The 27,946-nt window shown below is 40.2% G+C and overlaps 1 pseudogene; it reads right to left on the bottom strand.

Moving 5' to 3' along the window:
- Nucleotides 1-79: 79 nt before the first annotated feature.
- On the bottom strand, nucleotides 80-27,946 carry LOC110202470 (ubiquitin-associated protein 1-like; annotated as a pseudogene).

Raw genomic sequence — 27,946 nt, forward strand, 5'->3', positions numbered from 1 at the left:
ATGTGATGTCTCTCCAACTGCGTGTTCTAGTCTGGAAAGGTGGCATCCTCAGGCTACTTGTTCTCTTCTGTATGGGTAGTTAGGCAAAACTCTCATTTAAGTGTCTTCGAGAGCTTGATGCATTTACCACAATGTCACTCACCAACAGGAGCCATCGCAGGCTCTCACCATCTCTAGGGGTTGTCTCCTGGATGTCCTCCATGACAATGGCAAATGCCTTTAATGGGAACATTGGTTCATTTTTTAAAAAATACGGTTGACGTAAAACAATAAAACATGATACATGTTTATCCCAAAGGGCAGTGAGTCACTGGAAAGATCACTGGACTGAGAGTCAGAAGATAATGGGTCTTAGGCTCTTCCATTAACTTCCAGTGTAACCTTAGGTAACTCTCTTCACCTCGGTTTCCTCACTTGTAAATTAAGGAGGTTGGACCAGATGATCTCTAAGGTCACTCGTAACTTTCCCAGTCTAAGCTTTCATCTCTCAGGTTCTTCATATAGAAAATACGAACAAAAGTACCCACCAATTCTAAAATCTATGGTTAAAGAAAAAAAAAACAATCTCCCACCTCCATGCCTTTGTACTAGCTTTCTCCCATGCCTAGAATATACTCCCTCCTCATTGCCATGTCTTTGGATCCCTAGTTTCTTTCATGGTGAAGTTCAAGGGCTGCTTTATATATAAATTAGGCTTTCCTGATTCCTTCTCTGAGCTACTTAGTGCCTTAATCCCCAAGTTTTTTCTGTCTGTTTTGTATATGTCTTTGTATATATGTATATATGCTGTCTCCCTTGTCTAGATTGTAAGTTCCTGAAAGACAAAGAGTGTTTCACTTTAGGTTTTGTGTCCTCAGTGTCTCACACAGTGTCTGGAAGACAGTAAACACTACCTAATAAATGCTTGCTGATTCACTAATGCGAGCATTGTGTGTCCTCTTCTGAGTTTCCATTGCTAATATGATCTCCATTTTACAGATGAGGAAACAGAGGTACAGAGAAGTCAGGTGCTTTGCTCAGCATCATTTATGTAGTCAGTGACAGAGCTGAGATTGGATTTAATTCTCTTGTGACTCGAAGTAAAGTTATAAAAAGGTCGTCTCTGGTCATGGGAGGAAGTGGAGGGAATGTCTACATTGGGGATTCTCCACACTGATGAAATCACAGGTCTAAAAAACAAAAAAGGAATAGTCTGAGGGTCAAAAGATGAGGATGTAAAGTATTTTTAAACCTTACAGTGATATACAGATAGAAGTAATTATTAATAATAATAAGCATAATTTCAAAAAATTATTTATAGAACAAATAATCATGGAACAAATTCATGGAATTCATAGAACAACAACAAAAAAATCGCCAAAGATATATTGGGTGTAGTCTGTATCTAGGGGACTTATAATTATGTGAATTTGATGCATTTCCAATGACAGGATACAAATTCCTTTGGTTGTAAACATTATTGACATTTAGATTTTTACATAGTTTTCTTTCACCTCCCCTATTACCCTCCCTTCCCTGCTGCCTACCTCCACCCTATTAGACTGTAAGGTCAAGATCCAGGGTCCATATCTTCTGCCTCCGTCATCTGCTGCTATGTTCAACTCACTCTGGGCTCTCAAAAAATAAAAATAAAAACCCAAACCTGTCACAGTCTGGTTGGAACAGTTGAGAGAAAGGTAAATAATATTGTGAAAGACTATTAAGTATTTAGTCAATCACAGTGACATTTACAAGTCTTAAGTTGGCTCAGGATAGAACTGGAGAAGGTGAAGTTTGAGAGAAGATTGGTAGGTGAGGAAGGAAGTAATTTATTGGGTCAGCATGAGAAAATTCCTTTTGGAATATGGAATATTACATGAGAATCATGAGGGGGTAGTCTGTTTGAATAGTCAATACTCCCTTCTTCAAATTTCTCCCTACATCCTCCACTATTCATTTTCCCGTTTTCTAGGCTGTACATAATACAAACTGTATATGTTAAGACAGCGTTATGTATCAGATAAATTTCTGAGCTTGGAATAAGAAAGACTTGGGTTGGGTTTCCCACTTTTTAGCCCCATGAGTTCCCCATACTGATGAAATGATAAATCCTTCAAATATTCACATATAGATCTAGAACTTTGACAAAATCCCAGTGGGACTTGGCCACAAGACACCAAAATTTAGAGACTGCTGATTAGTACTTGTTCAGGGGAAGAGAAATAGTTGAGCATAGCACTTATTTTTGCAAGAATAAATAGCTGAACATGCAACTGGGAAATAAATACAGGAAATGGGGTACAGAAGTCTATCCTGCTCTACAGGAAAATAGAAGGGGAAGGGGATAAGAGAAGGGAGGGGGGAGAGATAGAAGAGAAGGCAGACCAGGGGAAGGGGTATTCAGAATGCATGCCATCTTGGGGTGGGGGGAGGGGTGAGAAATTTGGAACTCAAAAACTTGTGGAAGTGAATATTGAAAACTAAAAATAAATAAATTTGTATTTAAAAAAAATAAAATAATAAATTTTTAAAAAAAGAATAAATAACTGAAATACGATGCTAACAAATGGTGTGCTTTCTCCCCCTCACCCTCATTCCTCACCATTACTTGTTGGCATTCTGGGATCTCCATCCATCCTCTCTTCAACTGAATTTGGCTTAAATTGTTGACCAAAAGCCATATATCATGCTGCTTCTCCAGACATGAAATTATTATTTATAGTTTTGCACATACATTTATAGAATATTAAATGCTTCCTCACATGTTTTTTGACTAACCATTCATTCTCAAAACTCTGCTGTCTATGAAATGTATGGTCTCAGTTCCTTTCACTGACTATTTCTTCTTTGATTTCCTACCTCATATAGAGAATAGAGGGTTGGACTTTGAATTAGGAGTACCTGAGTTTTCAGACACTTAATAGCTGTGTGATCTTGGTCAAGTCACTTAACCTCTGCCAGCCTCAGTTTCCTCATCTTTAAAGTGTGGATAATAATGGGACTAAATGCACAGAGTTGGTGTGGAGAACAAATGAGATAAATAGATGTCAGTCCAGGAACTTAATAATGGAGAAGACTTTTAAAATCTTCTTACCTTCTTGACTTTCCCTCCATGTCATATTACTCAGGCCTTTGTCACACTTTTCAGATAAATTGAAGAAATGAGAAGGATACATCTTTGCTCTAAAAACAATGAATTGGGTTAATAGTAGCTGAATGTGGTTTAAACTGAAAATTAAAAGGGGATTTCAGTTTAGACTACTGACTGACCAACCTCTTCAGTTTTTGGTAGATGACACCATTGTCTGGAGAGGCTATATGACTTGTCTGAAGTCATATAGGTAATGTAGCACTAGAAGTAAGATAAGCTCTCCTCACTTTCAGTTCAGGACTTTTCGTTGATCCTTACTATTTTACTCATCCCAAGCTGGAAAGGTCAAGGAAGAGGTGAAGCTTGAGGTTGGTTTTGAGGGATGGGCAGAATTTGGGTAGGTAAAGAAGAAGACAAGGGCCACTCTTTTTAGGAGACTAATGTAGGTTTTAGAGGTATAGAAACCATATCAGATACCTAATTCAGTGCCTCTTTTATAGATCAGTACTGTATTTCAGGCCTTTATACCTCAAGCATGGATTAATAAGATTTCTAATTGATGTCTAAATGAAACAAAGCATTAATTAATTGCTTATGATATGGAAAACACTGTGGGCACAAACAGGAAAGGAAGAACAGTCTCTGCCCTCGGGGTTCTTATAGTCTAATTGGAAGGGAGAGCACATTAAAAAAAGTTTATCAGTAGGCCAGATGGAAAGGCCTGGAAATGCTAAGGATGGATGGCAAGGCTGAAGTCAGATGACAGGGCATAGAAGCAGGGTGAATAATAAGGCCTTATGGTTCTCCATATTACTTGAAATAGTAGAGTTGGTTACCCCCATCTCATACCAGGTGTATTAGCAGTCAAGCAGCCCAGATGGGTTCTGGGTGACACTGGCTTAGGGTAGGGTTGGAGGAGGAAGAGGAAGGGAGAGTTTGGCCCCAGTGGTGGTGGCCCCCGTTGCCCAGCCACCCAAGATGGGTTCTGATATACCTAACACTAGTCTCTTTCTCCTCTAATCCCTTCTCCACCAGGTTAATATTTCTAAAATAACACTTTCATTGTCTTACTACCCTACTAAGTAACCTTCAATGGCTTCCAATTTTGAATAGCACCAAGTCCCAAATTCTCAGCCTAGTATTCAAGACTCATTTTCTGATTCTCCTATTCCTCTAACTACATGTTCCACAAAGCCTAAACACAAAATATTGACTCTCAAGTCATAGTAAAAACAATCAGTGGGTTTGGTGCCAGAGGTTGTGGGTTCAGATCATATTGCTGCCACTTATTACCTGTGTAACCTTGGGCAAGTGATGATGCGGCTTTGGCCTCATCTGTAAATGAGGGGGTGAGACTAGAATAAGTACTTCCAGCCCTAAAGCCTACAGTTGTCTCCTGAACAGAGTGGACTCTATCCAGCCTTCAGAGCCCAACTTACATCTTACCTTTGCCTTGACTGCTTCAGCCTATGCTGATTAATCTCTGTCTCTCAACTGCTACAGAACTTATTCTCACACATTCCAATACTTATTCACATGATGCATTTTATCACTATTTAACTGTCTTATTGTGTTAGTCTTAACTCCTAGAATAACCTACTTCACTACAGAGAGGTGGTCCACAGAGTGGGAAAAGGGCTAGACCTGGAGGCAGGAAGATCTGGATTTGAAGAACTCAGGTGGGCCTAGGGGTGCTAATATTTGCCATGAGCACGTTGGAGGCCAAGTTCTAAGATTAATAGATCATTTGCATTTATTTATGTCTATTATTTCAATCTAAAAATAAATGTGGTTCCCTGCTAAGGCAGGAATTATTTTGTGTATCAAAGGTTTTTTGACATCCCTTCTTGTCAAAAATAAAATTATTTTTTGGCATTACACTAGTTAAAAATTCTTCAGAATTTGTAAATAATTATATACCATCTGTTTCTAATATTTAGATGAATATTGGCATACTTTATACTTTGTCTTTTATTGTGACTTCTATTTGTCTGTTGTAAAGTAGCTCTAATTTGCCAGAGATCCAAGTGGCCTAATGGTTTCAATGAACATGGGGCTATTTAGCTGCATGGTGCTCTGCCAATCTAATCTACAATGTGAAGGCAAAGGAACAGAGCCTCACAGTTAGTTTCTCTAACTCTGTGGTTCCTTGACTATAAACTAACTAACCTAGTAGGACAGAGGATATGGAAGTTGCACATGCCTTGATGGATTCACCACCACCCCAAGTCTCAATACTGTTTCTGATTCTTTTTAAAAAATATTTATTTATTTTTTAGTTTTCAACATTCACTTTTATAAGATTTTATATAGATTTTATAAAATTTTAAATTTTCTCCCCCATCTTTCCCTTCATACCTCCCCAAGACAGCATGCAGTCTGATATAGGTCATATATGTACAATCATATTAAACGTATTTCCATATTAGTCGTGTTGTAAAGAACAATCAGAAACAAAGGGAAAAACCACGAGAAAGGAAAAAAAAAGGAAAAATGATGTACTTTGATCTGCATTCACACTCCATAGTTCTTTCTCTGGATGTGGACAGCATTTTCCATCACGAGTCTTAGATCCTTGCATTGCTGAGGAGGGCTAAGTTTATCTATATTAGTCATTGCTGTACACAGTAACAGCCATGTTGTGCATTCTCCTGGTTCTGCTCACTGCACTCAGCATCAGTTCATACAAGTCTTTCCAGGTTTTTCTGAAGTCAGTCTGCTCATCATTTGTTATGGAACAATAATATTCTATTACATTCATATACCACAACTTGTTGAACCATTCCCCAATGGATGGGCATCCCCTCAATTTCCAATTCTTGGCCACCACAAAAAGAGCTGTTTTAAATATTTTTGTAAGGGGCAGCTACGTAATGCAGTGGATAGAGTGCCGGCTCTGGACTCAGGAGGACCTGAGTTCAAATCCGGCCTCAAGACACTTGATACTTACTAGCTGTGTGGCCCTGGGCAAGTCACTTAACCCCAACTGCCTCACCAAGAACAAGACAAACAAACAAAAAATAAATAAATATTTTTTTACACGTGGGTCCTTAACCCATTTTTATGATCTACTGTTTCTGATTCTAAGCAGTGAAGCAGCCTGCATAATGGTCCTGGGCATCCAGCGTTGCTCTTAACTTTGTAAGCTGATTGTGAGTGGCCCTGGCAAGTGAGGGGCAGTAAAGTTTTAGAGTCAGGAAGACAAAGGGAGCCTTTTTAGAAACCTCAATGTAAGGAAACAGACCCCAACCTGGTTTGAATACACCACTGATAAAGGAGTCATACAAAGAGGAACACAAGGATTAGTAGAATATCTTTGGGTTCCAGGACTGTACTTAATGGGCTCACCAGTAACTCTTGATGTTTTTGCCTCCCCTACCCGCCTCTTCCCTTTGTGGGAAGGGTAAAAAACTGAAAACTTTGCATCATAAGACCTTTCCTTATGTGTGTTAACTAAACTTCTAGAAGAAAATGGAAGTCTCTGACAGGAGAAGAAAGTTTACCAGCCTCATTCTGTGGCCTTTCATAGTCCGCTTTAGATTAAAGCTCTCTGGATCATTTTTTGCATCCAGAGCTCTGCAGTGTGAAATCTGCACTGGATCCCAGGTCCCAACACAGGCTGAGGCAACATCTGACCAAGTTAGAATCCACTAGAGTGAGGTTAAACATACCAGAGATAGACGGTGAGAGGCTATGAGTGTGCCTGTATTGGTGGGCAGAGAGGAAGAAGTAGGAGCAGGAAGGAAGATGAATCAGAAAGGATCCAGGACAGAAACTGGCATAGAACAAAAGCTAGATGAGGAAATTTAATTTGGGATCTATGGTATATCTCTGAAATTTATGTCCTAGGAAAAGCATCCTCTGTTTAGTCACAGTTTCCTTGCAGGTGATTTCATTAAGGGATGACCCATTTCCAGGAGTGAGGGAATGTTACTAGCATGGAATATGACAACTTGGAAACCTTTGGACTTTGTGATAGATTCACAGGAGCTAGTCAAAAAAGCAGGATCACAGGGTTGGTGATGATCTAGCCCAACAGATTGATTTTATAGGTGAGGAAACAGTGGGTTAACAAGCATTTATTAAGTGCCTACTATGTGCCAGGCACTGTGCTAAGTAAGTGCTAGGAATACAAAAAGAGGCAAAAGACAGCTTGCATTCTATGAAAACAGAGCCAGAGATATCAAGTTACTTGTTCAAGGTCACACAGGTAAATAAATAATACACTTGGTATGTGAACCCAGATCTTCTGACCCCAAATGCAGTGTTCTCTTCACTATACCATACAGTCCCCCACCCTTCCCCCTTACTCCTTTAATGGTAGTGTGGTGTGGGACAGATGACTTACCCACACTGAGCATGAGTTTCCTCATCTTTAAATGAGGAGAATGATGTTTGCATTGCCTGCTTCAGCAGGCTGTGGTGAGAAATAAATTAGATGATACATACAACTTTAAAGTGCTATGTAATGTCATTGTTGTTGCTTCTGTCAATTTCCAGTGTTTCATAGCTAAACATGATAGTTAGGACAATAGGTATTCATCATCCACTTAGTTTTTCTTGTGTGGATTGTTAGAGCAAAGTATTTTGTATGATTATGGATCTAATTTAGGTATGGAATGAAAATGATAGAAATGGTCTGTCTCAGTGCTTATCACACAAACACAGCTTAGCACTTTTAAAATACTGCTTGCAAAAAGCATTTTTTAAGACTACTCCCTTTCAGGATATTCACCTGAATATTTCTCATATTATTCTCCCTGTCAAGAGATCATGACTGTTCATGGTCATTCTGCTACAGCAAATATTGAGTAATTTAAAGAAAACAAAGATGCATTGGCATTATTTTAATAAGGCATCTCCTAGTTGCAAAACCATGGACAATGGCAAAAACTTTGAGAGATCGTTTGTGCTCAGCCTGTACTAGTCAGGTTATGATGTCAGATAAAATGTCCACACCTTAAGGGCAGTGACTGATTTGTGTTTGTATATCTGATGCTGACCAAATGGTAGGCACATGGTAAATATTTGATGAATTGGTTTAGATTCTGTTCGTGCCAGAAAAACACACACACTGAGCTCAGATAACCCTCCTATAACTTTCTGGTTGCTAATGATTTCACTTACACCTCCCCCCCCAAAAAAAATTGCTTTGTGAGGCATCTAAGTATAGTAGAACATTTGGCCTAGAATTGGGAAGACTTGATTTCAAATATGGCCTCAGATTCTTACTAGCTGCCTAACCTTTGGCAACTCATTTAATTTGTCTGCCTCAGTTTCCTCAATTATAATTGGAAATAGTAACCTCTGTTTGCCTCAGTTTTTCTGTTTATAAATTGGGGCTAATAATAGCACCTACCTCCTGGAGTTGTTTTGAGGATGAAATGAGGTGATATTTGTAAAGTGTTTAGTGTACATGCACTTAGTAGGTCCTTAATAAATCTTTCCTTCTTTCCTTCCATTTTCTTTCCTTCCTTCCTTCCTTCCTTCCTTCCTTCCTTCCTTCCTTCCTGTTTTGGCAATGAATCCAGTTGTGGATAGTGAGACGGGAAGTAAGATGGACTTTTTTGCTTTACATTTTTTACTGTTGAAATACTGTTATAAAAAAGAGATCAGCAACATAACGTTCATGTTAGGAAAGCTTTTGCAGCTGGAGGCAGTAAACCGGGGTCTGAATCCTGCCTCTCTCAATGACAAGCTTTTTGACTTTGAGGTGGTAGCTTCCCCACCTTGGGCCTCTATTTCCCCATGTGCAAAATGAGAAGGTTGGGCTACCTGATCCCTAAGGTTCCTGTTCCCCTGATAGACTGATTCTCACATTCTCTAATGGTAACTCAGAAGTACAGTGATCTCAGACTTTCAGAGCTCTGAAAGATAAGATTTTTCTAAATCCTGTATGATCAGGCTAAGACAACAAAAATTTTTGGAGCCAAAAGCAAGGTGATCTACCAGTCCCTCTTTGAAATAATAGTACCTTGAAAAGGAATAATGTGTTTGGAGTCATGGGATCTGGGATCAAATTTCAGTTCTCTCATTTGCTCACTACGTGTGTGGCCTTGGACAAGTCACTTCCATTTTCTCAGCCTCAGTTTTCTCACCTGTAAAGGGGAGAATGGTTAGACCAGAAGATTTCTAAAGTCCCTTCTGCCTCTATATCTATAATATAATAAATTGTTCATTGTTCACAGTGTTCAAAAATGGGAAGCAGCAATAGCCTAAACACAATTTAACCCCCGAATGGCAAGTTTTAAATTAAATGCATTTAAAAGGTCACTGCTTGGTAACAATGGCTAGGTAATGAAACCATTCGTAGGAACCAGAATGCAGTCAAACTAAAACAAATCTCTGCTTGACAATTTCTTAATTTTGAGTATTAAGTTATCATTTGCTCCCTGGCATCTTAATTGTTGAAATAGGCAGAAGAGAGAAAATTTAATCTAAATTTATTACCCCATTTGCCACAATTCTGAAAGAAATCAAGGTTTTGAGAGAAACAGCCTTTCTGGGTGACATTTTGAAAATGAGTCTGAGTTAATGGGTCAGCTTCACAAGCCAGGCAACCATTGAAGCTGCGAGGGTATCAATATGTCAGAGATCTGGGATTTTGTGAGCGTGAAAATTCCCTCTACGGATGCTTCATAGCAACTCCTGTGACTGAGCAAGTAGGTGAGGGCTAAAGACTTCCTTGCTACTCAGAGAGGTCAAATGACTTCTATATTGTCACATACTTTGAATCTAGGTCGTCCTGACTTCAGGTAGGTCTTTCCACTAAAGCATCTGTGTGAGGGTCAGTAAAACAAAATGTTAATTTTGCTGTTCCATGCTGACCACTCCCCACAATGGGAGGATATTTTACCCAGAAAGGGCAGTAGGGAGCATATACTCACATGCCAAGCTTGCTATGGAGCTGAAAGATGAAGGGCTAATAAGCACCTGGTTGCTATTCTGCCTGACTATTTAAGAGAAGTAGGCCCTGGGCTCCTAATGAGCACTGAAAGTTAAGCCTGGTGAGAACCATGGACAGAGAGATAACCCTTGAGCTAAGAGAATAAGATGTGGAAGAATGGAACAGTGAGTGTGTTTGCCTTGATCCTAGGCCAAGGGTGCTTATATACGGGAGAAGGAGGCAGGGAGAAGTCATTAAGTGAAAAGGCAAAGAGCTGACCAGCCCAGCCTGTATGTTAAAACCTGGTTTGGGTAAAATTCCATATGGCTACTAGCAGGATCTATCTCCTATTCTGTCCCCTCTCCCTATACAGCATAAATATCAGCAGAGAGAATGGTGGCTCTAAATTAGATTTTGTCCAGTGGAATTTTCTGAGTCACACACTTCCTTAGAAATCTGTAGTTCAATTTTAGAAAGAAAGTTCCCTGAGGCCCGGAGGTCCTGGGCTCCCCTAGGACATGGGGGCTGCTATCATTAATGGGACAATAAGTCCTGTGGTTTGGATCCAAACTGTGAAAAGCCTTAAATGCCAATCCAAAAGGTTTCTATTTTATTCTTGAGGCAACAGGGGGATGTTTTAGCAGAGGGGTTCAGGTGAGAGGTGGACATGATTTGGTCAGACCTGTATGTTAGGAAGACAAATTTGTCAATTGGCAGACTATTTTTCATTTGACTCTCTTGGTATTTGCGTGGATGTTATTTTCACAGGATTGCCCAAATACTGCTGCCAGATATATTGGATTCATGCCCTTGAGTTGGTCAGATGAAAAGAAGGGGAAGCAGATGATAAAGCAGTCTGCTGAATGCCCTTAGCAAAGCAAGGTGCCGCCTGTGGTTGGGAGTGCCTACTGGGGTGTTCCATTGCCCAGTGGGTGCCAATTGCAATGGTGACAACCCTATGGCTTCTTGTGACTTGTTCCCACCAGGAGTGGTCTGACCCCATTTGTCACACTGCTCAGGCTCTCCATCTTGTCATTGATCTCATTCAAGACGCTGAGGGCCAAGCTACTTACTGAGGCCAAAGTGGGAACGCCATCTTTATTACCATTACGCCAAATGATATTCCAGTAACAAATGGAACTGAGAGTGTCATTGGTTTACTGCAATGCATCTTTTAGGGATAAAGCTGACTGTAACCAAGCTTGACTGGGTACTACTTCAGCTGCAGCCTTCCATATAGGAAGATTTGAGGAGAATTCACCGGACCTGGGAAAACCAAGGCATAGGAAAAGAAACATGAAGTGACCAGCTGACTCTTACCAAGCCAGACTGGCAAAGGATGAGATATAAAGCTTGGGCCTTGTGATTTCCATCCTCATTTTTGCACATCCATTTTATGTTCCTCTGGAATTCTGAAGACTCCATAGATTTGTCTGAAGGGCTTTTTAAAAAATTACTTTTTCTGGGGGCAGAGCCAAGATGGTGGAGTGAAAGCAGTGACTTGCTTGAGCTTTCCTCCAGACCCCTCCAAATACTCATAAAAAATGACTCTAAACAAATTCTGAAGCATCAGAACCCACAAAAAGACAGAGTGAAACACATTTCCAGCCCAAGACAACCCGGATGATTGATCAGAAAGGTATATCACACCGGGCTGGGAGTGCAGCGCAGCGTAGGCATGCAGGCTGCAGGGAACCTGGAGTAGGCCTCAGAGGACTGAATCTCGGGCAGCTGGGGAGGTTTCCAGACTCCTCAATCCACCAATGCCAAAGACAACTTAGAAGGTCAGTGGGAAAAATCTGTTTCTGTCAGTGCTCAGAGAGGAAGGTGGGGTTTCAGCTCCATTCCCCAAGAGCGTGGCCCTGGGGGGGAGCAGCTGCTTCCCGAGCTTCTGGCCCACAGACTGAGGGAATCCAGTGGCTGATCAGAGAGGGATTGCAGGGATCTCTTTGCCAGTGCTGGGGCAGGAATCTCTTGCTTTGCCCTTCTTTGGATCTGGGTCACAGTTCTGGGTGGCCGTGCTGGGGTGAGGAAGAGCGCTGGCATGGTGGAGCTTGTAGTGGCTGTGGAGAGGAACCCTTCCTCACAGGTACAGGACAGAAAGGAGTACTTGTGGTCACAGGCCAGGAAAGGAGTAAACACCTCACCCCTTATCATACCACCTTGGAAGAACTGAAAATTTACAGGTCCCTACAAGTATCTCTGAAAACAGCTGTACAAACCCCTGAAGCTTGGGACAGTACATTCTCCACATTGGAAGCAGACTCTTACCTTAACAAAGAGTTTAAAACTCAAGTAATTGGCTGGGATCATGAGCAAGCAGCACAAAAAGAGTCAGACTATATTATCTTACTTTGGTGAAAAAGAAGATCAAAATATACAACCAGAAGAAGACAACAAAGTCAAAGCTCCTACATCCAAAGCCTCCAAGAAAAATATGAATCAGTCCCAGGCCTTGGAAGAGCTCAAAAGGGATTTTGAGAAGCAAGTAAGAAGTAGAGGAAAAACTGGGAAGAGAAATGAGAGTGATGCAAGAAAATCATGAAAAACAAGTCAACAGCTTGCTAAAGGAGACCCAAAAAAATACTGAAGAAAATAACACCTTAAAAAATAGCCTAACCCAAATGGCAAAAGAGGTCCAAAAAGCCAATGAGGAGAAAATGCCCTAAAAAGAAAAATTGGCCAAATGGAAAAGGAAGTCCAAAAGATTACTGAAGAAAATACTTCCTTAAAAATTAGAATAGAGCAATTGGAAGCTAGTGACTTTATGAAAATCAAGACACTGTAAAACAAATCCAAAAGAATGAAAAATTAGAAAACAATGTGAAATATCTCATTGGAAAAACAACTGACCTGGAAAATAGATCCAGGAGAGAGAATTTAAAAATTATTGGACTATCTGAAAGCCATGATCAAAAAAAGAGCCTAGACATCATCTTTCAAGAAATTATCAAGGAAAACTGCCCTGATATAGTAGAACCAGAGGGCAAAATAGAAATTGAAAGAATCCACAGATCTCCTCCTGAAAGAGATCCCCAAAGGAAAACTCCTAGGAATATTGTAGCCAAATTCCAGAGTTCCCAGGTCAAGGAGAAAATATTACAAGCTGCCAGAAGGAAACAATTCAAGTACTGTGGAAACACAATCAGGATAACACAAGATTTAGCAGCTTCTACATTAAAGGACCGCAGGGCATGGAATATAATATTCCAGGGCAAAGGAGATAGGATTACAACCAAGAATCACCTACCCAGCAAAACTGAGTATAATCCTTCAGGGGAAAAAATGGTCATTCAGTGAAATAGAGGACTTTCAAGCATTCCTGATGAAAAGACCAGAGCTGAATAGAAAATTTGACTTTCAAATACAGGACTCCAGTGGAACATGAAGAGGTAAACAGGAAAGAGAAATCATAAGAGACTTATTAAGATTGAACTGTTTACATTCCTGCATGGAAAGATGATATTTATAACTCATGAGACCTTTGTCAGTATTAGGGTAGTTGAAGGAAAAAAATTATATGTATGTATGGATAGATAGATAGATAGAGGGCACAGGGTGAGTTGAAGATTAAGGGGTCATATCTGGAGAATAAAATTAAGGGATGAGAGAGGATGATACTAGGAGAAGAAGAAAGGGAGAGGTAGAATGGGGTAAATTATCTCACAAAAAAAAAACAGAAAAGAAAAGTCTCTCACAGTGGAGGGGAAACAGGGGAAGGTGAGAGGGAATGAGGGAATCTTATTCTCATAGGATTTGGCTTAAGGAGAGAATAACATACACATTCAATTGGGTATGGAAATCTGTCTTACCCTACAGGAAAATAGGGGGAGAAGGGACAAGAGAGCAGGGGGATGATAGAGAGGAGGGCAGATTGGGAAAGAGGGTAATCAGAAGCAAATACTTCTGAGGAGGGACAGGGTCAAAAGAAAGAATAGAATAAATGGGAGGGCAGGATAGGATTAAGGGAAATAGAGTTAGTTTTTCACAACATGTCTACTATAGAAATGTTTTGCATAACTGCACATGTATAAGCTATATTGAGTTGCTTGCCTTTTCAATGAGGGTGGTTGGGGAGGGAGGAAGGGAGAAAATTTGGAACTCAAAGTTTTAAAAACACATGTTTAAAAAAAATGTTTGCACATGCAACTGGGAAATAAGAAATACAGGAAATGGGGTACAGAAGTCTATCCTGCTCTACAGGAAAATAGAAGGGGAAGGGGATAAGAGAAGGGCGGGAGAGATAGAAGAGAAGGCAGACTAGGGGAAGGGGTATTCAGAATGCATGCCATCTTGGGGTGGGGAGAGGGGTGAGATGGGGCGAAAATTTGGAACTCAAAAACTTGTGGAAGTGAATGTTGAAAACTAAAAATAAGTGAATTTATATTAAAAAAAATTACTTTTTCTGGAATTTGCTTTCTGGAAGTGAGATACCAGCTAAAAAGAGTCTGGTATAATGGAAAGAGTGCTGGATTTGAGGTGAGAGAAACATGGGTTTGTGTCCTGCCTATGACCCTCATTAACTCTGTGGTCCTGGACCAGTCACCTAAGCTGGCTGAGGTCCTGTGTCCCCAGCTATGAAATGGGGATGAATGCTAGTAGCTGTTATCTTGCAGGCATGTTGAAAAGTACAAAGCACTTCGCAAACACACTTCGTGCATGTCAGTTTTTATCATTCTCTGTAACCTCAGCAGTCTGGCAGTCTCTTTCAAGGTTGGCAGTTCACTCCCCATGATGCTTTTTGGTGATATACTGCCAGTGTTGTGAATTTATATTGGGAAGCCCTGGCTGAATCCTGGGGAAGCTGTTAAATACGTGCTGATGATTCCTATAGAAGCTGACCGGAAAGGAGCTGGAAACATCATTTCTCTGTCTTTGCCCATGCTTCTTGCCATCCCTCAATGTGCAGGAGTATTATGAGGGAGCATATTCTTCTCAACTGTGATAAGAATTCAGTTTTAAAGAGGCAGTGTGGAATGATAGGTAGAGGACCAACATAGAGTCAGAGAGACCTGTGGTCAAGTCAGGCCTCTCAGGAGCACTGACTGAGTGACCCTGGGCAAATCACAACCTCTCTTTGACTCAGTGACTCTTCAAGACGATAAGTTGCAGGAGAATTGTTAGTCTGAAGAAGTAGAGATAGTGCTCTGTACCAGTGAAATCAGAGATCTGGAGGAAAAGTCTGCTTTGTATTATTATTATATTTTGGCAGCAGGTAAACAATGTTATTTCCTTTAAGTACTAGCCCTATAGATTCATTTAGTCCTTTGGAAGCCGTTAATGATGCTACATAGGGAGGTGGTCTGCAGGGCAAAGTTTAGGTGCTAGACATTAACCTTTTAGGCATATTCATCTTCCATGAATGAAAGACATTTATTGATATTTTTCCACCCTCTGGTAGCAGTTTAACACTGATAAATGCCAATCATTAACTTTGTCTCCCTGCCGTACATGCTGCTTTTTCTGCAGTTCACGATGGATTTCTTGGTGATTCTTTTTGAAGCTCCTCTTTTTGCCTGTAATGGGTGGACTGGCATATGCACTTTTCCCCTTCATTTGAATGCTTTTAAAACCACGCTTTAATAAAACAGCCCACTCAGGTTAAAATCCAACCAAGAAAATCCAGATTATTCGGTTAGGTACTGTCCGGCAGGGATCATGGGATCTAGTCCTAGCCCATGACCTAACCAGCTTGGTGACATTTCCAAAGTAGTTCTCTCCTCTGAGAGTGGGTCGCTTCATGATAGGGGGGAGGCAGTTGAAGCTAAGGTACTGTTTAGAGTTGAGAGTTCCCACAATTTCCACTATTTCTTTGATCGTGATGACTGTCTATTGCAGTCATGATGAAAGGGCTTGAGAAATCCTAAAGCACTATTTCAATATGAGTTGTTATTATTACTCATTTTTGCAATCAGGCTTTCCTATAGTGATGCCTTTGTTTCCCCATGCTCCTACCCCAGACTGCTGTGTTTTCTGTGTTCTTACCTCTCCTCTTTGTAGTCTGTCTCCCCTGCTTGCCATCAGCTACCACTTCTATTATCAGTCACATTTCATCTGGCAGCCCTATTCTGCCTTGTGATCTACAGAGTTCTGGCAAAATGTCTCAATGGACTTAATGTAATTTTGTGTAAAATCAAAGTAGGGTGGCTCTGAGTGAGAACCTGCAGCACTTTCCAATGATGAAAGTAGAATAGCTTTAGTGTATGTATTCTTTCACTTCCATCTCCGTTCTTGGTTTTGTCCTATAGAGCTGAGATTGCTAAATAGATGAGTTGTTACTATAATTGTGGTATGCTGTATGTTATTTGAATTTAATTTTTTTTCATCTCCTCATTGAGTGACTGGATATTTATCCACAGATGTATATCTGAAGTGATTACAGAACAGTCCTTGTGAATCTTTACAATTCTTCTCAAATTAAACTTTTCCTCCATTATGCATATGCAAATATGTACATAGATGTACCAGATTTCAATCTCTGTATTCTTTAGTAAACTAATCCCCTCCGTACTACTAGAAGATTTTGGGGGTACTTACATGTTTGCTTATTCATGTTTCCAAGTGTGGTATAATCTGTCAGATTTTAGTCTCAAAGGCATATTGGCCATCAGAAAAGATAGCAACATTTGCATGTCAGTGCTATAAATCTTGGGCTGTTTTCCATTGTTGCTATGAGTTATGTCCACTGCCCTGAAGCTTCCCCCTCTTTAGAAGAATCCCAGCACAGATGAATTACTTCAACCCTGAAAAATGGCCATGTCAATTTGGTAGAAGGCTTTAAATGCACACCCTTAATTATTTGCTGCACTAATGCAAGTGTAATAAAGCTTTCTGTGGGGTTAAAGGCTAATTCCCTGGTACCATCTAGTTAATTCCTTAAAGGATCTCTCAGCTGCTTTTGAAAGAAGCAGAAAGCAATAGATCAACAGTTAAACACTGCTGAATTGGAACTCTATTAATCAAAAAGCTAGGCCAAGAAGGTGTAGCTGAAACTCCGAGGCTGCCATTCAGTCTTGATTAATCATCCGCTTCTTCTCTGACTGACCATATGTCCTGGAGGGCTCAACATTTTCCTTCCTTCCCATCCTCCCTGACACCTGTGTCCTCCTTCCTGGGCAAATATCTCAGAAGTGGGAAACACTGGATCCAGCACAGGTTTCACAAGAATGGGAAACTTCAGTGCCTGTAGGTGCACAGTATAAGTAGCTCTGATCGTTTGTATCTAGCTGGGATTGAGTTTGCTAGATTGAACCCAATATTTACAACTTTGCTAATGTGTGAAAGGAAAATTGTGGAACTCTCTGGCATAATCTACTCTATTCCACCTCTTTATCTACCATCTCTTTCATGTCTCCTCTAGATTATTGCAGTTGGGATTTTGGTTAGTGGTGTTCCTAATGCAGAAGTTGCAGGTAATGTCCCCTGTAAAAATGTAAAAAAATAGTAGTAACTAACACTCATGTAGTGATTACTATTGCTGGACACTGTGCAAAGTGTTTTTCAATTATTTTCTCATTTACTCCTCACCACAACTTTGGTAGATAGGTGCTATTATTGTCCTCATTTTACAGATGAGGAAACTGAGGCAAACACTTTCCCCCCTCTTACTCTAACAACTGTTTAATTTCCTGATGATTAAAACAGGCCATTCATTTTTTTTTTCCTCTAAAATTTTACAATCTTGACACTAACAGGTCCTGAGAGACAGGGTGATTGAGGTCATCTAGTCTATCCTTTCCTGTTTTCATGGATAAGGCACCCAAGGACTGGTGAAGCATGGCATTCACTTAAGTTAACTTAAGTTGGAGTGAGACTTGATTCTGCTTAATGACCCACAGAGAAATGAAAATTTCTCATTATTCTGGCTTCCAGTTAAGTGCTTTTTTGTTTTTTTAATGAAATTATTTTTTTTTCAATTAACAAAAATTTGTTTCCTCACTTCCTCCCATCTACTCTTGTTGGAAAAAAATAAGTAAAACGCAAACTCTTATATAATTAATATTCTTATTCAATGAAAACAAATTTCTGCATTGACCATTTCTGAAAAATATGTCTTTTGCTGCATTCTTCTTTGTCAGATGGTAGTTAACATAACTTCATCATCAGTCCTCCAGAATCATGGTTAGTCATTTTGTTGATAAGACTTCTTAATTCTTTCAAGGTTGTTTGACTTTATAATGTTGTTATTATAAAAATTGTTCTCCTAGCTCTGCTAATTTCACTTTGTATCAGTTCATACAGGTCTTCCAAGGTTTCTCTGAATCCATCTCTTTCATCATTTCTTATGGCACAACAGTATTCCATTATATTCATCTATCACAATGTGTTCAGCCATTACTAAACTGAAGAGCCTAGTTTCTTGTTCTTTGATTTTACAAAAAGAGCTGCCTTAAATATTTTTTATGCCAATGGTTCCTTTTCCTTCTTACTTAATTGCTATACTAAGTTTAAGCTTAGTGGTGTCCTTGCTGTGTCAAAAGTTACATAGGGTTTAGCACCTTTTTGACCATAGTCAGACTCTGCCTTCCAAAATGGCTGGACCAGTTCACAACTCCAATAATGTCTTCATATGTCTCTTTTCCTGGTGTCCTTCCAACAGTTGTTATTTCTCTTTTTTGTCAGCTTTGCTAATCTGATGCTTGTGAGATGCAACCTGAAATTGTTTTTATTTGATTCTCTCTATTAGTGATTTTGAACATTTTCTATGTGACTATTGGTAAATTGGATTTTTTTTTCCATTAGAAAACTTCCTGTTGCCATTGCAGTGTTTTTTACCACACTACTATGCATATAGAAAGTTTGGAAAAGGTAAAACTTGTAGAGAGGGGAGCAATATCTTCAAGTTTTTGAAGTGCTGTCACTTGGAAAACAGATTAGGTGCTTCATATCTGTGAATACAGTGACTATGAGGCTGAGGCTGATGGATTTATTGAGCTTGGCAGTTCTGAGCTTAAGTGGACTATGCTGACTGGGAGTGGCAAGTCATAGGGCAGATATAAGGTAATACAACTTTCAAAGAGGCACATTTTGGTCTGATGTCAGGAGAAACTTCTCCAAAATTAGAGTTTTCCAAAAGAAGAGTAGGATGCCCTGGGCAGGGGTGGGGTTGAATTTTTACCCCACTGTATGTCTTCGAGCAGAGTCTTGAAACTTATGTGATGACTGTGTATTAGATGTAACAGTGCAATTGTAGAGGGGATTCCTGTTCCTGCTGATATACCAACTTTGTGCCAGTTAGACCAGATGACATTCTGAGGTCCTTTCCACATCTAACATTTTGTGCATATACGGTTTGGACCCAGACTTAAAAGCAGTGTTTGTGTTCAATTTGTGATTGTTTGTATTCATTTTTGCTACATGACGTTTACATTTGTGTAATGCTTTAAGGTTTGCAGAACATTTTACAAACATTAGCTTATGCTACTATTTCTCCCTTTTTACTGATGAAGAAACTGGAGTTAGGTGATTTGAACTAAGGTCACACGAGGTAGTAGATTTTGAAGCAGATCTTCAAATAAATCTTGTCTAAATTGGAAAGTGCTTGAGGACAAAGACATGTCTCATTTTTTCCCCCTACCCTCTGTTGTGTTTAGCACATAGTAGATATTCAGTGAACACATGCGGATGGGTTGATTCTTCAGGTCAGTACCATGGACAGGGAAAGAGAAGGCCTTAGTATCCTTGCTAGAAACATGGAGTAAGCCTATTCTGTGCACCCCAGTTTCCTCATAATGAGGACCTTGTGGTTAGCTAGTGATCCTATTAGTAAGGATCTTTGAATGTCCTTACCAAAAATTTTTTTTAAAATATAAATTTATTTTTAGTTTTCAATATTTACTTCCACATGATTTTGAGTTCCGAATTTTCACCCCATCTCAACCCTCCCCCCACTGCAAGATGGCATTCATTCTGAATATCCCTTCCCCTAGTCTGTCCTCTCTTCTATCTCTCCCCCCTTCTCTTATCCCCTTCCCCTTCTATTTTCCTGTACGGCAGGATAGACTTCTGTATCCCATTTCCTGTATTTCTTATTTCCTAGTAGCATGTGAAAACACCTTTTTTGTAAACATATGTTTTTAAAACTTTAGGTTTCAAATTTTTTCCCTTCCTCCCTCCCCACCCATCCTCATTGAAAAGGCAAGCAACTCAATATAGCTTATACATGTGCAGTTATGCAAAACACTTCCATAGTAGACATGTTGTGAAAAACTGACTCTGTTTCCCTTAATCCTATACTGCCCTCCCATTTATTCTATTCTTTCTTTTGATCCTGCCCCTCCTCAGAAGTATTTACTTCTGATTACCCCCTTTCCCAATCTGCCCTCCTCTCTAACATCCCCCTGCTCTCTAGTCCCCTTCTCCCCCTATTTTCCTGTAGGGTAAGACAGATTTCCATACCCGATTGAATGTGTTTGTTATTCCCTCCTTAAGCCACATTCTATGAGAATAAGATTCACTCACTCCCTCTCACCTTCCCCTGTTTCCCCTCCACTGTAAGAGATTTTTCTTTTCTGTTTTTTGTGTGAGATAATTTACCCCATTCTACCTCTCCCTTTCTTCTTCTCTGAGTATAATCCATTCATCTCTTAATTTTATTCTCCAGATATGACCCCTTCATCTTCAACTCACCCTGTGCCCTCTATCTATCTATCTATCTATCTATCTTTCCATACATATAATTTTTTTCCTCCAACTACCCTAATACTGACAAAGGTCTCATGAGTTATAAATATCATCTTTCCATGCAGGAATGTAAACAGTTCAATCTTAATAAGTCTCTTATGATTTCTCTTTCCTGTTTACCTCTTCATGTTCCACTGGAGTCCTGTATTTGAAAGTCAAATTTTCTATTCAGCTCTGGTCTTTTCATCAGGAATGCTTGAAAGTCCTCTATTTCACTGAATGACCATTTTTTCCCCTGAAGGATTATACTCAGTTTTGCTGGGTAGGTGATTCTTGGTTGTAATCCTATCTCCTTTGCCCTCTGGAATATTATATTCCATACCCTGCGGTCCTTTAATGTAGAAGCTGCTAAATCTTGTGTTCTCCTGATTGTGTTTCCACAGTACTTGAATTGTTTCCTTCTGACAGCTTGTAATATTTTCTCCTTGACCTGAGAACTCTGGAATTTGGCTATAATATTCCTAGGAGTTTTCCTTTGGGGATCTCTTTCAGGAGGAGATCTGTGGATTCTTTCAATTTTTATTTTGCCCTCTGGTTCTACTATATCAGGGCAGTTTTCCTTGATAATTTCTTGAAAGATGATGTCTAGCTCTTTTTTTGATCATGGCTTTCAGATAGTCCAATAATCCAATTACTTGAGTTTTAAACTCTTTGTTAAGGTAAGAGTCTGCTTCCATTGTGGAGAATGTACTGTCCCAAGCTTCAAGGGGTTTGTACAGCTGTTTTCAGAGATACTTGTAGGGAACTGTAAATTTTCAGTTCTTCCAAGGTGGTATGATAAGGGGCGAGGTGTTTACTCCTTTCCTGGCCTGTGACCACGAGTACTTCTTTCTGTCCTGTAACTGTGAGGAGGGTTTCCTCTGCACAACCACTACAAGCTCCACCATGCCAGCGCTCTTCCTCACCCCAGCACCGCCACCCAGAACTGTGACCCAGATCCAAGCACGGGCAAAGCAAGAGATTCCTGCCTCAGCACTGGCAAAGAGATCTCTGCAATCCCTCTCTGATCAGCCACTGCATTCCCCCTCAGTCTATGAGTCCGAAGCTCAGGAGGCAGCTGCCCCCCCCCCCCCCAGGCCACGCTGTTGGGGAATGGAGCTGAGACCCCGTGTTCCTCTCTCAACACTGCAGAAACAGACTTTTCCTACTGACCTTCTAAGTTCTTTTTAGCATTCATGGATTGAGGAGTCTGGAAACTGCCTCAGCTGCCTGCGATTCAGTCCTCTGAGGCCTGCTCCAGATTCACTGTGGCCTGCGTGCCCACACCACACTGCGCTCTGCTTCCAGCCCGGCGCAATATACATTTCTGACCAATCATCCAGGTTGTCTTTGGCTGGAAATTTGTTTCACTCTGTCTTTTTGTGGGTTCTGCTGCTTTAGAATTTGTTTAGAGCCATTTTTTATGAGTATTTGGAGGGGTTTGAGGGAGACCTCAAGCAAGTCACTGCTTTCAGTCAGCCGTCTTGGCTCCACCCCTTTCTTTACGAAAACTTCTTAAGACAAACAAATGACTTCAACCCCCCCCCCCATTTTAGCTCATGGTTTGTTTCCATGTACTTCCTACTCACCTCTGCCTTGTAGAATCCTACCCTCAAAGCCCATCTCAGTTGATACCTCTTACAGGATACCTTTCATGATCCATCTAGTTAGTAATCATTACTTCTTGAAATTATTTTTCATAATTTTTGTATTTGTCTGTGTGCCTCTTTATTCTTATCTAGACCCCTTGGAATGTAAGCTTCATGAAGACATCACTTTTTTATATCTGCTTGTGTCTCTAGCAACTGGGATAGTTCCTTGCATGTAGTAAGCGATTAAATAGTAGTAGGTGTTTGTTGTAGCATAAGTTGCCAGGCTGGATATTACCCTAATATACACATTTCCTTGCTTCATTTGTTTCTGAGTTTATCAAATGAGTTAACAAATTTTGATTACTTATTAACCTTAAAATGTTACATGAAAGCTAGTGATGATGATGATGATGATGATGATGATGATGATGATGATGATGATTATGATTTAAAGGTAAAAGTGTTGATTTTGTTAAAATCCTCATCATATAAACAGGTCCGTAAGTATCTAGCTTGTTATGTCATTGTGCTAATTTCTTTGCAAAGAATACTTCACACTTTGGGTTTCTGCCTCTAAGACCTCGTAATCTCATTCCAGCTTCCCTGAACTGGATGTATATATACAAGATATAAAAAGAGCAAGATAAAATCAGGAAGCTAGTATATATTTGGACTTTATGCTACAATGATTCAGTGTGGATGAAGAGCAAGTATTGTGAACAGAGGACACTGGGATGGAAAGTAGACAGAGGAACCCTAGGGCTTCCTTGTTCACATTGGACATATTGTAGTCTCTGCTCTCTGGCTGAATGTGGGTGGGAAGTGGTGTTCCCACTAGGTTGTCCCATATCGCACCGGGAAACTTGGTTTTGCCACCCTTGTTTTGGATGTCTAAACTCCTACTAAATGTTAAATGCAGAACATGTTTCCCTATGGCACACTGAGACAGAGAGAATGTGAACTGATAAGGACCTCAGGCATCATATAGACCGGTGCTTCTTAAACTGTTTAAGAAACACTGATAAGGGTCATGAGTGGAAAAGAAGTTTAAGAAGCCCTGAATTATAGAGAAGACTATATCTGCATAGGAAACTCTTCCCCACTATCCATCTCTCTGACGTGTACATCAAGCTTCTATTTGAAAATCTCCAGGGTCAGGGAATTATCTACTTTTAAAAAATTTATTAGTAGTTGTTTCTGAAGAATCAAATTAGTTAGCAAATTACTTTAGATTCATCAGGACTGTATTTTTCTTTTGTATTTAGAGCTTTATAAATGTACAGTATAATACAAGAGAAACCAAAGAGACAAATTCATTTTCCACATTGACAAAACAAAGGCAGTTGGGATGAGGGGAACAGTGAGGCATTTCTTTGCCAATGTCCAGATTGAAAGTTGAAAGTCCCACCCTAAGTGTTCATTGAGTTCACAAGCATTTTTCTGGAATCTAGGCTCTGAGGAATTCAAGAACTTGCCATTGTGGAGGCAGGGGGTGCTGTGAAAAGTATTTGCAAGTTTTCTTACTTTCTGCTCACTGTCATCTGACTCAGTTTTGGGGAAGAAAGACACTTGATACTGTGTACAGTAATGATAAGAAGGAGGGTCATTTTGAAAAACAGTGACATCTTCTCACAGTTACCTAACTGTGGTAAAGTGGCTCATGAAGGGCCTTGAAACCCAGTACAGTGCCCTCCAGGAATGCCCAACCTACCTGGTCCTTCAACACAGACCCAGAGCCTCCTTTGGGCAACTTATTGTCTAAGATCTTGGTCACAATAGGTCTAGTTGTACTGCTAAGAAGGTTTCTCCTTTCTTTCTCATTAATAGGTTTTAATTCCGTGTTATCTAATGAATCTTTTTCCCATTCAAAGTCAGTCTGTCTTTGTATGAGGTGACTGAGAACCTTCTGTTTTACTACACTTCTGTCACAGGTAGGGATGAGAATATTGTGCTGTAAGCCGGCAAGGATGGGGTTAATGGGTGGTAGCATTGTGGTTGGGCAGTGTGCCTTTGTAACCCTCTGGGCTATTCTTGGAATTTGTTTTGGCTTCTGCTTCCTCAGCCTTTTGCTTAGTTTCCTGTTTAGCTTCCTGGATTCTCTGAATGTCTTCTGCCCCTTCTATTGTTTGTTTTGCCAAGGAAAAGTCATCCTACAATCATCAAGCAGCATGGTTCTGAGGTGCTTTCCATTCAGTGAGGATTGGTTGCACTTCATGTTTCCCTCATGTTCCAGGCAGGTTAAGCTTACTGTTTGTATTGCCCTGGCAGCTTATAGCAATCAGGCAAGAAGAATCTAATAGGCAAACCAACTCTAGCTGGTATTTTGAATTTGTCTCCTATCTTAAATAGGACATCATCAAGGTAACTGAAAGTCACATGAAAATCTGAACCTGGCTTCTTAGAAATCAATTAGGATTCAAGTGCTTTGCCTCTCACCAAGTTATGGGCCCGCCATCTGTCCATAATAGCTTGGTCCCAAAGCACTTGTAGTAGCCCCTAGGGAGAACGACTGGTGCGTCTTCCTGCTTTGCCCTCTGTGGGCCCAGTCTGCACTGCCACCATATTGTGTGCCAAATTCTCTACTTCTTAAAGCTGCCTCATTCTACTTTTGGACTGTCTTAGTTCCTAGAATGTATATAAATAAATTACACACACACACACACATGCACACATACACACACATCAAGCCAATATTTACTACTCTGTATCCTCTTCTCATTGCCCTCTAGGGACAAGCAGAATAAATCTCTTCCATTATATTGCCCTTCAAATATTTGAAGTTGTATATCATTACCTCCTTCCCCCTCCCACCCCTTACTTTGTACTTCTGTAGGCTAAACACTCTTGGCTCATTCACTTGCTCAGCATGTGGAATGAACTCCTGGCACCTACATTACCACTCTGGATACCCTCCTCTTGACTCATTGTGGATCATCAGTGTATAGCAATGATCACAGTTTTCCAGATGTGGCCTGGCCAGGGTGGAGTAGAGTGCTATCATGGCCTCTCTTGTTCTCCAGACTCTGCAGTGTAAGACCAAATTAGCCTAGGGGAGAAGCAATACAGTTGTCCAAAGTACTCAGTCCTGAAGTTTTGTCCTGAAGTTTCAATGACTAAGTGTTTATTGATTCTTCACAGAAATATTAGCAATGCACTAGTCACACAGGATAGTATCAAAGCCAGGATAATTGTTCCAGCTCTCCAGTGAACTTCAGAAATGGCTGATAGCTGCTTAGCTCAGAATAGAGTCTAGAGGGGCTAACTGAATGGCATTTCAGTTGACCCCCTATCCAGCATCCATTACTCCATCCCAGAACTCCAGCACTTTCCCCTGAGACCTTGAAAGATCTTACATAATCCTGGTGATAATTAATAAAATGTGATTCTAAAAGGACAGAAGGTGAGTGGAACAGTATACAGAAGGGAATTTACCTCTACAAATGCTCCCTCCTAAGAAAGTAGATGAAAAGTGATTTCCCAAGTGATGGACACAGTGCTTTCTCATAGGACAGCCTCAATTGACAGAGTGACTTCCATTTCTTATTCCCATCAGCTCCTTTACTCAGTGTCTCAGTATGTTTCTGTGTCTGTCTGTTCCTCCTGTTTGTGCTTTGTCTCCCTCAACCCCTCCCCCCTTCCCTCTTCTTTTATTACTATGAGCAACTCATGCATAATTCCTTCTGGCTCTGGGAAAATCAGCCCAGAAAATTACATCTTTATTTCTCTGCCTTTTGATATGGCCAAAATTCATTTTGATATATCCATCTCCAGTTCATAGCATACATACAGAAAGACAATGCCACCCTCATAGGACTATGGCTAAACAGTTACTCCCATGGCATTATTTGAGGAGTCTCAAGAACATCCCTCTACCCATTATTAAGTGCCGCTGTGTCTGAATTTCTATGGTTAGAGGGTCATTTCTTTAGATTAAGCATTGGCCCCTCTGAGTTTTTCTTTCAAAATGCAAATACCCTTAGGATAGGTAACAGTTAAGTCACTAGCACCATAATAAGGTGGAGGAAGTGACTGGTTGCTTTTCTGGACTGGAACAGTTCTAGCACTGGATACTTAGGGGGAGAGTCCAGACAGCCAGCACTGAAAGAGATAATGTAGCTTTCAAATACAGCTTCTAAATGCCAGACTAGGGGTGATGTACCAATTGAATTGTATTAATGTAACCTTCAAAGCCCCACTCATGCTCTTGAGAAGGCTCTTCCTCCAGATGCTCACAGAGCTCCCTCTTTTGCCCTCAGCATGTACTATTTTAGATTAGATAAGGCTTGTCTTCTTCTCCAACTAGACTGTAATCTCCATGAGGACAGGGGCCAGACTTTGTTTGTATCTACCCCTGGTACTGGGTATAGTGCTCTGCACACATTAGGTTTTTAGCAGATTTTTTAAAAAAGTGAATGGAATATAGGAAAGATAGATTTCGGGCTAAAAGAGAACTGAAAGGCCATTAAGTCTGACATCCTCATTTTTTTGCAAGTGAAGGAGATTGGGGCCTAGAAAGAGGCCAGATGACTTGTTTAAGGTTCCACAAGCAGTAAGTATGATTAGACCCAAGTTGTCTGGTAAAAGATCCAGTCATTGTTTATGCCACTGTATTCTCTCTAATGTACAATTGTAGGATAGTACGTTTGGGGGGTGGGGGGGAGAGGGGAGAGAAGTGCTACTTGGTAGACACTTTTTCTAAATTGACTCCTGCTGTGTCTTTCTACCATAAACATTTTATTTTTCCTACTTCAAATTTGGGTCACATGCGGTTGTCTTGGATTGCCAATTGTATATAATATAAGTACTGGACCAGAGTAGTGTTCTGCAAGTATGGCATTTTAATTAACTATTCATCCTCCCTATGCATAGGAAGCATTTAATTTACTGTGGTTATTTTAAAGGTGACCTATGAATGGAATTAAAAAAAAAATTTCAACTGCACAGTGACTGCCATAAATCACCCATTAGAAGTGATTCTCCATATTTGTAATACCTGAAATTGTCAATGTGAGCGTGGTTGGGTTTTTTTTCCCCTAAGGCCTAAGAATGAGGTTTGGAGGAGAGATTATCTCAAACAGAAAATATACAAAGGATTACTGAGATAATTCATTATCACAGCCCTAACCAGCAAATTTATCACCCACAGTATGTAACATCAGACATACTGGGGCAAGCAGCAGAAAATGGGCCCTCAAATCAACCTTGTAATTCATGATGTGAAAATAGTACAAGAAGGAATTAAGACTAATTCAGTTTAGCAGGAGGGGAGCTAGTTACTTGAGTAGTTTCTTTTCTGGTAAATGAATACATGTGGTTAATTTTTGTACCTGCTAAATTTCAGTATGCTGGGAAAAAGCCCCAGTCATTACTCTCTAGTTATATCTATTTGTTCATTATATTATAGTACATTCTGGTTTCGATGTCCTCTTCCTCCCTCAGATTTTCCCTCTCCTGGGCTGGGTGTAGGTTGCTAGAACAACCCTCCAACTTAGAATTTTCAATAAGTCGTTTTGCATATTTTTTCATTGTTATTTCTTTTGGGGAGGGGCATGTGATTTTATTAGTGTAGGGACTTCCTCTACCAATACAGATGGCTGCTCTGTAACTGATAGTCATAGACATCTGCTTGTGAAATTGAGAGGTGGAGTAATTTGCTCAGGGCCATGCAGCTAATTGGTGTCAGGAGTGGGATGTGAACCTAAGTTCTCCTTACCTGAAGGCCGGCCTTTCATCCAT

Source organism: Phascolarctos cinereus, unplaced genomic scaffold, assembly GCF_003287225.1.
Source record: "Phascolarctos cinereus isolate Bilbo 61053 unplaced genomic scaffold, phaCin_HiC Scaffold_8;HRSCAF=390, whole genome shotgun sequence".
Lineage (NCBI taxonomy): Eukaryota > Metazoa > Chordata > Mammalia > Diprotodontia > Phascolarctidae > Phascolarctos > Phascolarctos cinereus.